Source organism: Apis cerana, linkage group LG8 (assembly GCF_029169275.1).
Source record: "Apis cerana isolate GH-2021 linkage group LG8, AcerK_1.0, whole genome shotgun sequence".
Lineage (NCBI taxonomy): Eukaryota > Metazoa > Arthropoda > Insecta > Hymenoptera > Apidae > Apis > Apis cerana.
In genome coordinates this window covers 6,049,203-6,063,890 of record NC_083859.1, presented here as the reverse complement: position 1 = coordinate 6,063,890, position 14,688 = coordinate 6,049,203, and the positions used below count along the sequence as shown (strand labels likewise).

Sequence of the window (14,688 nt, the reverse complement as noted above, 5' to 3'; positions counted from 1 at the left end):
ACGATAGATTTCAGAGAATCAATTCGACCAATCAAATCGAACCGAAAAGAGTGGAAATGAAAAAGTAGTAAACCGATTTTGAAATCGGTGGAGTAATACGATTTTCGAGAACGCTTATAAAAAGAGGAGGGGAGGAATCGATTGGAAGTGAAAAGAAAAGTGGCGAACGATGAATACTTGGCCTTGAGCATCGATTGATCCACTATATGATTAAAGAAAAAGGAAGAAAAGGAAAAAGAAACTTTTTTGGCGAGAGATAACGTGAACGTGGCCTTCGTATCGGTTTTCCTCTCGCGTGCCCCGTAAGCATCGTTGGCGAAAAACTCGACGTGCCCAACGAACTTGCCCGTAATTTCGGAATTCTTCTAACATTGTGAACGCCCACTTGATGTTTCCGATATCGTGTAATCGTAAAGAGCGGCCTCGCGGGACAATATTACGTGCTGCCGTAACGTCGGTATAAATTTTCGAGCACTCGAAGGTGCCGCGTTCCTTTTTATTTTTTTTTTTTATTTTTCTTTTTTTCATTTTTTTTTTTTTTACCGCTCCATCCGTATTTTAATTAGCATAATTTCAGCCGCGCTGTCGAGGTGGCAGGTGGGACAAGAGCGAGCTCGTTTCCGGCAGCCGCCGCCGCCGCCGTCACCGCCGTACTTGATTTATTTAATAAAATTACAGACGAAAGAAAAAGAAGAAGAAAGGAAGGAAAGGAAAAAGAAAAGAGAGCGCGTTAACACCGCGTTTGATCGGCGATCGATACTTAAGCAAATAACGGTAATGAAATTAAATTGAAACGCATCGGTAAATAAGGTAGTAAAGGAGTAATAATAATGGTGAATGGTAAGTGAATTAAGACGATGGGCGAAAAACGGAAAGCAGTAATTTGATTATTTGAGACGGGATATCGATATATGCGTGTATAATTGTTCGTGAGTACGAGTAATTATGCAATTGCGGCAGGAAAGTGATCAGTTTGATCGGAGAAAATGATATTGATGCGATTGATGAGAATGTATTTTTCTATTGTTGGATATGTACACGCAGAATACGGTAATATATATATATACGGGTCGGCGTGTTTTTTATTTCGGGGCAACTGATTGACTGGTGCATTTATTCGTCATCCGCAGTTTTGCTCCGCTGGGAAGATAAGATGGAAAACGTGTGTGTCGAGCGAACGAGCAGGGTTCCTTTGTCAGCCGGTGAGGAAGGAATTTGGTACGGAAGGGTATTAAGATCGACATCGATTCGCGGAGCGAGAACGAAATCAATTTATCAGGCCGTCTGACGAATGCGTTTCTGAACGAGGCAACACCCACGCCTACGGATCGGCCGCGCGATCAATGTTGTCGGCGTAATTAATTCGCCGGCATTACGCACACACGGAGTCTCGAACGATTAACGAATCGATTTATTCGCCGCTCGTTCGAGCCTCGATTTCGAGCCGCGTGTCTTCGAGCAATTGTTCAACCGACACCGTGAAATTTATCAATCGTCCGATTATCACCGTCGATCTTAATCTTTGGATCAGGGAAAAGTGTGAAGAAAAATCTTGACGAATGGAGCGATTCGAATACGCGGTTTGATCCATGAAACGGGTAAAATTCTCGAAAATTATTTTTTATCGATATTATTATTATTATTATTATTATTATTATTGCGTTAAGGAGTGATTGTTCCGTGAGACTTTCACTCTCGACGCGATGCCCGTACTTCGCGAGAAATATCGTGGAACGTGTTGGCGGAGCTTGGTATACGGGGGAAAAAAGAAAAGGAAGGAAAAAGAAGAGAAAAAAGAAAGGAAGGAAAACGAAGGAAGGCGAAAGAGGCGTGAAGGAATAAGGAAAATCCATACGTTTTCTTCGTTGGTTGACGTTTATTCCGATCTTTTTGTCATCTGGTGTAGTCGTCGACCGCTTGAAAAATCGGCCGCTTTTAAGAATAATCGGTAGATGCGGTTGCAACATGATAGTCGCGCAGCGGTGTATACGCACCAGTTACGCGACCGATCCGGTGTCACCATTTTAGAGATTTTTCCGCAAGCTTTCTTCTTTTTCTCTCTCTCTCTCTCTCTCCCTCCTCCCTCGAATCTATATGCTCTCCATCTAGTCCTTTCGCTCTAGAAATATTAATTGTAATCGTACGGCGTTTATATTGCACGTATATGGAAGACAACGCATCGTTCCCTACCGGTGACTTCAATGCCTGGACATTTCAACGAAACGCGCTCGATGATTTCCACGAACGAACTTTATTCGCTTTTACATTTATATTTCCATTTTTAAATACTCGATCGCGTTGTTGAACGCGGATTACCGTGAACGAGTTGCATCTCTCGTTGAAGAGCAAATTGAGAGCCAAACCCCGGCTAGGTATTGAAGAGAAAGAGAGAGAGGAGAAACGCATAGCAGGTGTAACATAAAATGCAGCGTGCAACGGGCTTTAGCAGAGAAGAGAAGAGAAGAGAAGAGAACAGTTTAGGTTCACCGAACGACTCGAGTTCCAACGCGAGAAAGAGTCGCGTTTCGCGAATCGGAGGAGTACCTTTACCTGGTTGGGCTGGCCTGTTGCAGGAACTGCAATGACTGCTATACGATCTACATACTAGAGAGAGAGGAGGGGATAGAGAGGGGGAGTGAGAAAGAGAGAGAGAGAGAGGGAAAGAGAGAGAGCTAATAGGTGTAGCTAACCGGAAAAAGAGAGTCACTCGACCATTCGATGTCCGTTTGTTTACATAGACGTGAGTGGCGTGTGCATTTTTATAGGGAGGATCGGATATCGGGGCATCGAGTTAAGTTACCGTCGGCCTTCTCTCTTCCTTTCTATCGTACCCTCTCTCCCCTAAACTTCGCCCTTCCTCTCCTAACTTTTAACCCCTTCGGGGTTTACTTCGTTTTTTCATCTTTTTCCTTTCTTTTTTCTTTTTCTTTTTCTTTTTTTTTTTTTTTTGTTTTGTTTCTGATCATCTAAACGAGAATTGCATCGGGTATGTACTGTGTCGGTAAAAAGGAAATTCGATTTTTAATTTATATATATATAAAATTATCTTTGAAAATAATCGAAATTTAATCATGTAATCGACAAAATTTTTAATTCGAAGATTATCGAAAAGTTAATTTTGTTTCTTTTGTTCGAGTTAAAAAATTGTATACGCAGACCGAGATAGGGGAGGGACAGTGATTTCATTAAACGCCCGATGATTTTCCAACGAGCGGTCAGAACGTCCGACTTACCGACAAATTGTTCTAGTCTGGACAAGTAAGTAGTTTAAATTACATCCTCGATTACGAAGTCCAGAGACGCGTAGGACGGCGAAAGTCTGTCACTAGATGCTATGCTCTAATCGCTGTGTAGTTGCAAACTTTCCAACCGTTCGAATATCACCCCTCCTCGCGCCGATACAATCGTGTGATTGTTCACCGTTCATCACTCTCCATCGATTATCGTCGTTGCAGCGGTTTGAAAACAGACGCGAGCGTGCACCCTCAGGTGTCTACAGTCAGGAAAGTAGAAACAATCGATGGTTATTGATGTTTTTCGCTCGTATCTTTCTCTTTCTCCACTTCTTTTTCCTTTTTCCACGCAAACTTTCTTCGAAACGAAGATAGATTTCGTCCAAAGTTTGATAGCTTCTAAATTGTTTGATTATTAAATTTTTTCTGGATTGTTACAACGCGACATCGAAAATCGAAGAAGATTTGTAGAAGAAGAACGATTTGTAATCGCGTTGAATGAACATCGAATGCGAAATTCGTTTTCTCCTTTTTTCATTTCTTGGAAAAATTGACGGTTCACGACTGTGTGCGTCAACCTGTATGGAAAATCACCGACGTATCACTGAATATCTTAAAAACTTGCGAGTGAAAATATTCTTCGTTCATTGGATCGAATTAAATTTGATGACGAAGAATAAAGAAGGGAGCGAGATTCGGGGAAAGGATATAGAAAAAAAGGAAAAGTAGAAATTGTTTATCGCACGTTCGTTCTCGCGATTTGCAAAATTGTATTGAAATACTCGGCCGTTTGGTGCAACGACACTTATGCTTTATGCGTTCGATACGACGGCCAGTTTTCATTAAATCGATATGCTGCATTGCGCACGTTGTTACACGATTCTGTGCTCTTTATATTATACACAATTATTACACGTGGTTGTATCACTGAGAGCTATACGTGGTTACGTATGTTTGCAATTCTCTTATGACACATTGTCACGAAACATGCGAACCGTGTACCGTACATTGTTTGTTGCTTCCCTCTTTTTTTTCTTTCTTTTCTTTTTTTATTATCTTCCTCGCGGCTGATTTTGAAAAATTGCGTTAAGATTACTTATGATAATTTAACGCTCTCGTGATACTCTTTGTCTCGGTTTGTTGTACGTATAACGTTTCAAAAGCATGGCCAGTCGAAAAAAAAAAGAAAGAAAATGGAAAGTAAATTAATAGAAAGATTATTTGAATCTGAATAAAAATCATTCTTTAGACTATCGTATGATGTAAGGTGGAGTAAAATAATATCGGTTAAATTTTCTCACAAAAAAAAAAAATTCAAAATTTAACATTCGACTCTGAAAACAAGATTTCTTTAAACCGAATCTGAGTCTCCAGAATGTCATAATTCGACGTGAAGTAGAAATAACTAATTATTTATCAATTTCTGATTAAATGGCAAACAAAAGAGATCCGAACAAATGAAAACGTACAGATACGCGCATAAAATGGATCTCAAGAAAAAAGAAAGTATATCCAATATTGACTCGAATTTCAAAGACTATCGATCACTAAAATACACTTTGATTGAATTTGAACGAATTATTTAATTTCGAGATTCTCTAAAAAACGAATCTCACGTTGTTGTAGGGGGCGCGACCGAGTACTTGTCCGCGGTTAGTCGCCGCCTCACGGTGGAACAGTTTTGGAATTAACCCATTAGCGCTAATGAGGGAATCTGAAGTCAATTAAGCACGCTGTGATAATATGGGACCGATAAGGGAGAAACCGATGAATATGCAAACTATCGCACGGCCACCTGCCACATGCCTTCCCTTAGAGGTCGAGCAAACATGCATAGGCGTCGAATTTTCATGGAATCGGCATGGAGTGGAGCGAGATCGTGACGAGGTTTCTACGAATTCAGGGAAAAAAGAATTATTAACGAAAAGAAACCTTCTTTGTATATATATATATATATATGTATATGATATAAGATGGTAAAAATAGTGATATATATTTTTTTCATATTGAAATTAATCGAAGGGAATATTTTTCAGAGAGGATTTAGATTATTATATTTCTGGTGTTATCTTTTGTTCCTGAACGATATAATAAACTTGTTGGAGTCTTCTGTTTATGGAACGAGTTTGTTCAATAATTGCCATGTAAGCGTTAATGCAAGTGTTATATGTAAGTTAAATACTGTTTAAATACCCGGTTGATTTATCAATCAAGTTTCCCTTTCGATAACATTCAATCCGTATTCGATGATTTATGTGTGTGCTTCTAGCCAAGAGGCATATAAATATTTATGCCGAAAGATAAGAACATTATATTTCAAGGGATCGAGATAAATCCTTACGGAATTGAAATATCAAATTAAGATAGATATTATCGAGAAATTTGCACAAACTCGTTAAACAAGGAGAACGAGTTTACACTTTTCGCATTATACTTTTCCCCGACAGTAGGCAAGATTAATCTTCTACACCGCTTACGCATTTTAACTTGCTACGCGTTATACGAATTCTCCTTTCGAAAAGGAATATATTATATATATACCGTTTCGTATCTCACCGAATTAATATACTCGTATTTAAAATACCTTTCAGTTTTATACGGATAATATTATTACGATTTCGCTACGCTGGAACGTAAATTATACGAATATCTATTTATTCTCGGACGAAACACGCGAAGCATTCAACTCTGATAATTACGAGGAATTCACCTCGCACAGGGGGCAAGGGAATATTTTCATAATTTTCTAACCACCCGTAACCACCCGCCGTCCCTAAGTTTTTCTCTTAAACGATATCTCGCGAAACAAAAATATTTCTCTCGTGGATATGGAAATGAAGCGGCGGCGGACGTCGGCGAATTTATTTCCGCCCGTTTTGGTCACGCGCCGCCCGTTTTTGCCACCAAAATCCCCCATTGTCTCGAGGAAAATTCAACATTTTTCTCCCTTAGCCTGCCATTAACGACACGTGAGAGGATTTTTTCACCGTTTCGGCGCGAAATTGTTTCTTAACGAGACCGCGATTTTTCGTGACGGGGCGAGGATGGGAAGAAGGATTCCGGACAATCGTGAGGAATCGTTTCGTGATTGTTGCCGATTTGTCTTGCCACTATTAGCGGCGCATCGGGATTTCGCTGATTGTTTGGATAATTAGCGCAGGAACGATGGCACGGTATCACGATGCTCGATGACGAGAGAACGATGATTCGATTGGTTTTGTAGATATTTATAGATCTTTAAACATGAAACGAGTTACGTTTTAGAATTAATCGCGATGGATAATTGAATTTTTGCCTGATTCGCGCGAGAAAAATGGAATTGGAATGGAAATTTTCTATTCGCACGATTATTAAGGTTAAAGGATAACAGTTGTCGTGTTTCACAATTAGGTTTTCATGTACGATTTAATACGGATCTTTATTATTAAAGAATGGTTATTTATTTTTTTTTTTCATAAATTCAATTAATATAGTATTAATATTAGATCTGTGTCGATATATAAGATATATATTGTTAAAAAAAATGGATTTTCTGTAGAAAAATAATCTCTCCCCGGCGGGGAATCGAACCCCGGTCTCCCGCGTGACAGGCGGGGATACTAACCACTATACTACCGAGGAATTCGTGAGAGATAGAATTTCAGAATTACATAAAAATTATATCATTGAAATTATATTTTCATTAATGAAAGAAAGAAAATTGACACCATTATTCGACACCATCAATTGTTTATGTTATTTTCGATTCGTTATTACGGTAACTCTGCGACATTATATTAACTATTTTATGTAAAATATAAATACATTCGAAGTGTGAGACATTCGAAGTGTGATACATTCGAAGAATTGATTCCATGTCCAAAACAAGCGCAAAAATATCGATTGGGATTTGTTCAAGTTATAAGCGATTAAAGTTTGTGTTAGATGAAGTAAGATATAGGTAGGATAAGACCTATTCTATCTTCGTCACACTATCGATCCGTTCGGATTTCTGTCTCGCTTTATCCATTTGTTTATAATTTAACGAACGAAATTTTTGTATACTCACTTTAGATATATTAAAAAAATAACTTGTATCACAGAATTTATCGTAAAAAAAAAAAAAGAAGAAAAAATAATTTCTAAAGTTTATTTCCAATTTTCCAGTTCAAATATTTTTTCGATTTTTTCTTCTCCTTTCACTTTGAGAATTCAATTCAATTCAATTTCGATCGTTTTTTTTTCTTTTTTTTCGTTACTTACCAACGAAATCGCATATAGAAGAAGAACAATACTACATTGTGAAAAATAAACGTGTTTTTCACGAGGGAAAAGGAGACGTGCCCGGAGGAAGGCACGAAACAACAGAATGCGATTACCGTAGAGACTATTCATGGTCTCGTTACGAGATGTCTGCAAATCACTTGTCAAGGGTCATATCGTAAATTATATCGTCTCATAGCCCGAGGATGGACTTCGTCATACGTGCTTGAATCTCGAGCAGATTTTTCTTACCCAGAAAGAAAGAAGGAAAGAAGGAAAGAAAGAAGGAAAGTTGATCCGACATAAGCGCCCCTTTCCCTTGTGCATGCGGAATATTCTGGTCAATGCTTAGAATCTTAAGAGCCTAAAGAACCCGCTAGAGTCAAGAACGTAACCGATAGGAATACAAAGAAGCATTAGGAGGTAAATGTATACTTCTGTGAACGCACAAGTGAATACACAAATCAATGGATATTGCAAACCTTTGGAACAAGCTTGCTTTCTTGAAATACATATCTACCATCGATAGATATTGTTCCGATAAATGGATGTTCGATCGATCGTTTCCACGAATTATGTATTATTGGTGTGTACGCGAGACACGTTGCCTTTCGAGGTAAAATTTTAATCGTATTTTGTGATTTCGAGAATTCGAGAAAAATCGCGTTTGTTGGATCGTTGCCAATTGCAAAAACGCTGAAATCGAAACGGTAAAATCAAAATTAATTTTTAATTATGTCTCATCACGATGCGTTAATTCCTGCAAATTTAAATAAAAATCGTTAATCCCAGAATTTACGACGATTGGTCGTAATTTGCGACGACTCGAAAGGAAGAAAGTTTCATATATAATAAAAATCGTGTATCTAATATCGAGACACACGAATATATATATATAATTATCAACTTGGAAGAAGTAGAAATTTCACGTGTACTCGAATCTCATATTTATACGAACTTGTGTATATCGTAATGACAGGTAACGAATGGAAAATTAATTTACGAGAGACCGCAATTAACGCCAGGCTACCGGCCAAGTAGTCCTCTCTCTCTCTCTCTCTTTCTCCGTCTCCCCCTCCCTTTCTCTTTCCGTCTCTCTCTTCCGTTTTATGTCGCACCTTCTGCCGCACATTTTTGTCGTTTTCGTACGGAATCGATGCAACGTGGATCGGCACAAGCAGCAAGAAAACAGTATTTCCTTATTAATCGCCGAGATGTTTATCGCTGTTTAACGAAGGGGTCTCCGGAGTAATTAGGCTGCGACGTTCTTTAGAGGGGGAAAGCGGGAAGTAACGAGGCACCTGCGTGTTTCCAGTTTCGCGTTAAAACGTCTCGGCGAAATAAATTGGCAGATTAATAGTAAACGATATTTCGCCCCTCCCTTCGTCAACTGTCCAACTCTTTACTTCGAAATTCATCCTGGATTCCCATAAAGAGTCTCGAAAAAACTTTTGATCGTCCTGGCAAATATATCTCGATTGTTGTTCCTATAACGGTTAATTCGTTCCGTATCGAAATTCGTAGTCGAACGAAAGAACCGATACAAATCGACGAAAAAACAACTGGATGGAAAGATTCGTGTTATACGAAGGTTGTCTTTATGTTAATAATTTCATTATCGCGCGTAGCACTAATTACTTTCCGCACATTGCGTTTCAATTTTTTTTTTTTTTTTAACGTAAACGCGTGATATCTTATTCATTTTTAGAGATATTCTCATATATAAATAAGATAATGACGAACGTTTTGCAATGCGTTATTATCGATAAAAATTATGTATTATTTCTATTATTAAACGATAGTTTTGGAATTTACGAACAGAATAAATTTTCCGTATCGTTCAGAATTTGATCATCGATTTGATAAATTATACGTAGAATTTGTTCAGAGTAAATATCGAAAAGAGATATCGACAAAAGTCACGAGCAAAATTTAATGGTTTAAAAGTTAGAAATAAAATTACTTCGACAGTTTCTTCAACGATTTATTGTTCGAAACAAAATAATAACAATCGAAAATAATTGCCGAGTGTATCGTATTATAAAAGCGGATCAGTTATATTACTACTATAATAAATGTTATTCAAGTATTTTAAAATAACTTTATTCGAAATTTTTAATCAGTTACTTTTTCAGTTCGAATTAATGGCCAACTTTGGTCTCGAATAATTTATTCTTCAAAATAATAATAATAATTCGAAATAATTGTAACGGCAAACAACCGAGGTTGTATCACAAAAACGAATCGATTATATTACCCGAATAAATGTTATTCAAGCGTTTTAAAGTAGTTCATAAAGTTCACGCGAAATTTTTAGCTAGTTACTTTTTCAACGGGTTAATGCCCAACTCTGGTCTCGAGTGGTTGGATAGAGTATAGAGACGTGCAAGAGGCGATTGTTTGCAGACTTGTGCAAACGCGTTTGCGAAAATGCAAGTACCGCCCCAATAGGCGGAGAAACACCGGTGTTCCGTGGGTCGACGGCACGAAAACTTGCACATTTTTTCCGAAAGATCACGCTAACCACGCCATATGTTAACATTGCTTTTAACAGAGGTGCCTTCGTTCCGCGTCATCTGTCCACGAAACTTGCGAAATACGTGGTTCGTGTCCTAACGCGAAATTGTTTCAATTCTCGGTGAAATTACGAATACGTTGGAATCGTGTGAATATTCCCCCCTTTTTCTTTTCTTTTTTTTTTATCTCGAGTATCTCAAGTTAACACGAAGGAGACGATCTGTTCGGTTTGCCGCTCATTTGTTATTAAAATTAATCTCAATCCATCATTGTCCTGTATATGAAGGATCAGATCGGGGAATTAATCCTTTGCGTTCGAATATTTTCTTGGAAGGTCACCCTGTTATTAAAATTAGAAATTCGTATTTTTCGTATTGATCTTATCCTTGCTTTAAGGCAAAGGATAAAGTTACGATTATAAAATGGATGAAACGATCCCTTCAAATTTTAAGTTGGAGAAAAATGATGTAACGGTCGGATAAACCGACAAAGTACACGTAGATCATCTTCAAAAATGATTCAAATGAATTTTAACCGTATTTTTCGACGAACAATATTCGTATAATTGAATTTATTCGTGTATTCGACGAAATGAAATAGTTTGATGGTATTTTCATGAGTTGATATTTTTTCCCTTCTTTCTCTCTTTCCTTCTTTCCTTTTTTTATTTTAATAAAAATTTATGCCACCGCGCTTTTCGTTCGACCGAACGTATACACGCGATGGGGCACGGGCTGCTTATTACGTGAGTTAAAATGTGCCAGCCGCTGATAAAGCGTTTTAAATGCAATCATTAATTTCGCGTCGCTGTTACCGCAATTAGAATTTGCATTTTATAAATATGCAGCCGCGAGGCCCGCATCTTTTCCCATGTTTACGAGCACCCTCCCCCTCCCCTATTCCAATTGGTGGCGCCAGTTCTTTTCCGCCGATCGTACCAATACAGATTTCACCCTCTAACGAGTTCTAATGCTCACCACGATTCTCTTACGTTGTTATTACGTGGCAAACAAGCGGTAATGAAAATATAATTAAGACCAGCCATCGATAACGTATGGAGAAAGTTGCGTTGTCGTCCTTGTTTCCCTTTAAATCGGAGAGATCACATTTTTAAGATCTTTAATTTTATTTCCTTCGAAATTCGTATCGGGTAAGAAAAATGTTAGCCACGATCATTAATCCTTCGGTTAATCGCCACGCCCTGAATTCCGTTACTTTTATACAAAAATATTTCTCTCTCGAATCGTCATTTCCAGATTCTTAATCTAATATTTAGTTAAATCTATTTTTTTGACTTTCCATCCGTTCGATTTCGATATCGTCTCTCTGTTCGAAGATGACACTTGGCTTGAAACGTCGGATACGGAATGATAAAAGACAATTTGCATCGGTTAGGTAAGTAACGAGTTGTGTAAACGGAATTTAACGGTGACAATGTTGGAAACGTCGGAGAGAAAGGGCAGAGAAAGGTAAATGTCAAAGAAGCGAGTCGTTAGCGAGTCGTTGGTTGTTGAAGATCGGCGCGATTTACGATTAACGCTCGATCAGATGCAACGGCAATCGAGAGAGAGAGAGAGAGAGAGAGAGAGCGGTGTACAACAACCGTGGGACTCGCGCTAAGGACTCTCGTTCGTTTCAAGGATCTGCCCTCTGCATCTTCCTCACCGCCGTTCTCTTCAATCTTCCCTTAATAATTGTTTTTTGCCCTCGTGTTTACGAGGACCGGCCAATGATACGCATTACGCGTGGCGCTGATTACTCGTCCCCTCTTCACCCTTCTCTTACCTCACTCGGCATCCCTCTTTCCCCTCTCAACGCTCACGTGTCGGTGAGAAGTAAAAAAGAAAGAACAGAAAAGAAAAGAAATCCATTTTCCAACCGTTTCTTTATTTCCTTCAGATTTTTAATGTTTAATTTCTAATTTTTCCTTTTTTACTTTTCCTTTTTCTTTATATTCTTCTTCTCTTTCTCCGAGATCCTTTCTCTTAATTACGAGGATCTCGTTTTAATCTTTTTCTTCGATAACGGTGTCGGACAATTAAAGGAAATCCGGATCGTGTTTACGTCTCGTGCGAGACGAGAGAGAGAGAGAGAGAGGCGTGCGAAAGGCAGGAGGAAGAGCGCAACGGGTTCGGCGGCGGGCCTCGTCCTCGATGAAAAACCGGCCGAATGAATTCTCCTCTTTATCCGGAAATCGGTTTTCTTCGGCTAACAATTGGCGAGATTGTTAAAAGTTGGGGGGGCAAGAAATCGGTTATACGCGGCGAAAAAACGGGACGATTATCGGGGCGAAGAGGCCAGTTTCCACAACTGTTTCCACGAACGGCGCGAAATCGGTGCCCGGCCGTCGAATCTCGAATCGGGTCGTCGACAGCGGAAAAGGTAAACAAGGGGGGCGAAGCCTCGTGCAAGAAACGAGACTTTCTTATGGCCTGTTGCTCGCATTAATTCCCGGCTTATCGTAAAACTGACCGCCGCCTCCTCGTTTACCGATTATCTCTTATTTACCCGGTTTCGCGTAACTTGTTCGCTCTGACCCGGCCATTTCGACCGAGACTGGGTGGCGCAGGAACAGCTTCTATGAAGCTGTTGGTAGAAACGTAAACAAGGGAATTATCGGCGCGAACCGAAATGTCCCGTTGGCGCCAGCTTCTTGCCATCCGATCAATTTGAGAAAATCGTGCCAATGTTCCAAATTGTTGTTATTAAACGTTTTCGTCTAATTTTTGCCGAGTGTTTGAACAAAAATTTTAAAAAGCGTCTTCGTGTTTATTTCTCGTTTATGAACACGTTCACGTATCGTTCCATCCTTTCGTTGAATTCTTTTTTTTTTTTTCTTTCATTTAGAATTTACGAAGTTTATAAATATTTTGTTCAAAATTTTCAAACTTTTTCGATGGAACGGTTCGAGTATATTTATGATATTTAAGAATGTCGAAAGATCGATTGATTCGAAATTTTATTTTGTCTTCTTCTGTGTGATGCACGAGACGCGCAACAAATTACATTTTCTCTGGATCTTTATATAAAATTCGTTGAAAGATAAGTCGGATGTTGATAAAATTATTTGTATTAACGAAGAGTTTCAATTTGAAGCTAATTGCTTCATCGATCTCGAAAGAGAATGCGCGCACAAAATGTTATTTACGCGCGAATAAGATCGAAAGAAGAAGAAAAAAAGAATGGACAAGACAAAAGGAGAATCGAAGGTGGCTTCCTGTGCCGGTTGATGGCGGCACGCACGAAAATGTTTAACGCAAACGAGCATAATGGGATCTTTGCTGGAAGAGGAGGAAATAAAAGTGGCCGGTAGCTTCTTGGGCCATTCTTGAACTTAATGGGGTTAACCCTTGGGCTAACCCACGTATAATTAAAAACAGAAAATGATCCGAGACGAATCGGGGGTTATTGATCTCTCCCGGATTTTGAGCCGACGTTCAAGAACCACGGGCGAAGAAGCCGATCTATCGATTCGAACGCGCGCAATTCATCTATTTCTATCTGCCGACCAACGATGGATCTATCGAATATTATTAATTTATCATCGACTTTCTTTATCGATAAGAAAAACAGGGAAGGATTTGCAACAAAGATCTAACCGAAATCTTCATCCTCTTCTTCCGAGAAAGTATCTTTTATGAGTAAATTTTCGAAAGGAATTAATAAATATTTCCTCTAATCGCGATATCGAAAATTTTGCAGCAAAAGAGGAGCGCGGATCGGATCTGAATCGATCAAGTTGCGGAGTTGATGGACGAAACTATAGGAACATGGTCGATCTATACGCGTTAACGTTCGAAACGTGAAACGTGTTAAGAAGTTTGCCCTTCATCGAATCGTTTAAAAATCCTTGTTGTTGTTTTCGAGTGGATCGGGCCAAGGGGGAGGAGAGTGGAAAGGGTGGGTCCTGTAGCGTGGCGGAGGGAAAGTGAAAGAAGGAGGAACCCGAGTTGCCGGGCACCGAAGGAAGAAAAGGAGGCTAGGGAGAGCCGGTATTCAGATAATATGCTAATTTCTTGACAGGTAAGTAAAGCACGTAGCAGATTAGCCCCATACTAACCTCACAATTCAGTCGAATCGGTAATGGTTATGGCCGTTAATGGCTACGTATTTCAAGTCGAGCGACGATCGTTTTGCTATATACGCTGCCTCGCCTCTCCTCTTTGTTTGTACTCGACTCGACGATAGGTAATGCCTCCTCCCCGGATACACATATTCCATCCTACTAATTCGGTATGCAGTCTCTGTCTGTTATCTGCCCTCCACCGAAATCTCATTTTCAAACGAGAGGGCAACGTTGCGCGGGGAACCCTCCACCGATGGGAATTCTCGTGTCCAGCCTCGAGCCCTATTCCTTCTCCTCTCACAATGTGAACCTCTCTGGTTCAAGAATCAATATAAAGAGGAGGCACTCGAAATCACTGCCCTTGTGCCTGTCACGATTTCAATCGAATCGACGTTGCGATTTCGAAAGGAGAGTGGAAACAACGAAAGATCCTGGCAATTTTCAATCTTCTCGAGGTGGAGGATCGAGGACGGGAAGAATTCGACTCGACGAGCAAATAAAAACCTCGAACATCCAATTATAATATATCACGATTTTAATTCGACGAGTCGAAAAGGAGCGGTGTATCGATAGATCTCGAAAGAAGTCGCGAGAAACGAGAAGAAGGATCGGGTCGAAAAGACTGAGATT

The 14,688-nt window shown here is 39.4% G+C and overlaps 1 protein-coding gene and 1 non-coding gene across 4 annotated transcripts in view; one reads left to right on the top strand and one right to left on the bottom strand.

The window, feature by feature from the left end:
* The window catches only part of LOC107993374 (aryl hydrocarbon receptor protein 1), a 148,811-nt gene that overhangs the window by 31,657 nt on the left and 102,466 nt on the right, over positions 1 to 14,688 (top strand). The window contains exon 1 of one of the 3 annotated variants that reach the window (XM_062078256.1): positions 11,297 to 14,015. The exons of the other annotated variants lie outside the window; for them this stretch is intronic. The gene's annotated coding sequence lies outside the window, so the exon portion shown is untranslated. Of the gene's footprint in view, positions 1 to 11,296; positions 14,016 to 14,688 lie in introns of those variants that run through there. 3 annotated transcript variants of the gene reach the window in all.
* Positions 6,783 to 6,854, bottom strand: Trnad-guc (transfer RNA aspartic acid (anticodon GUC)). Its single transcript has one exon. It is a non-coding gene; the product is annotated as a tRNA-Asp (tRNA).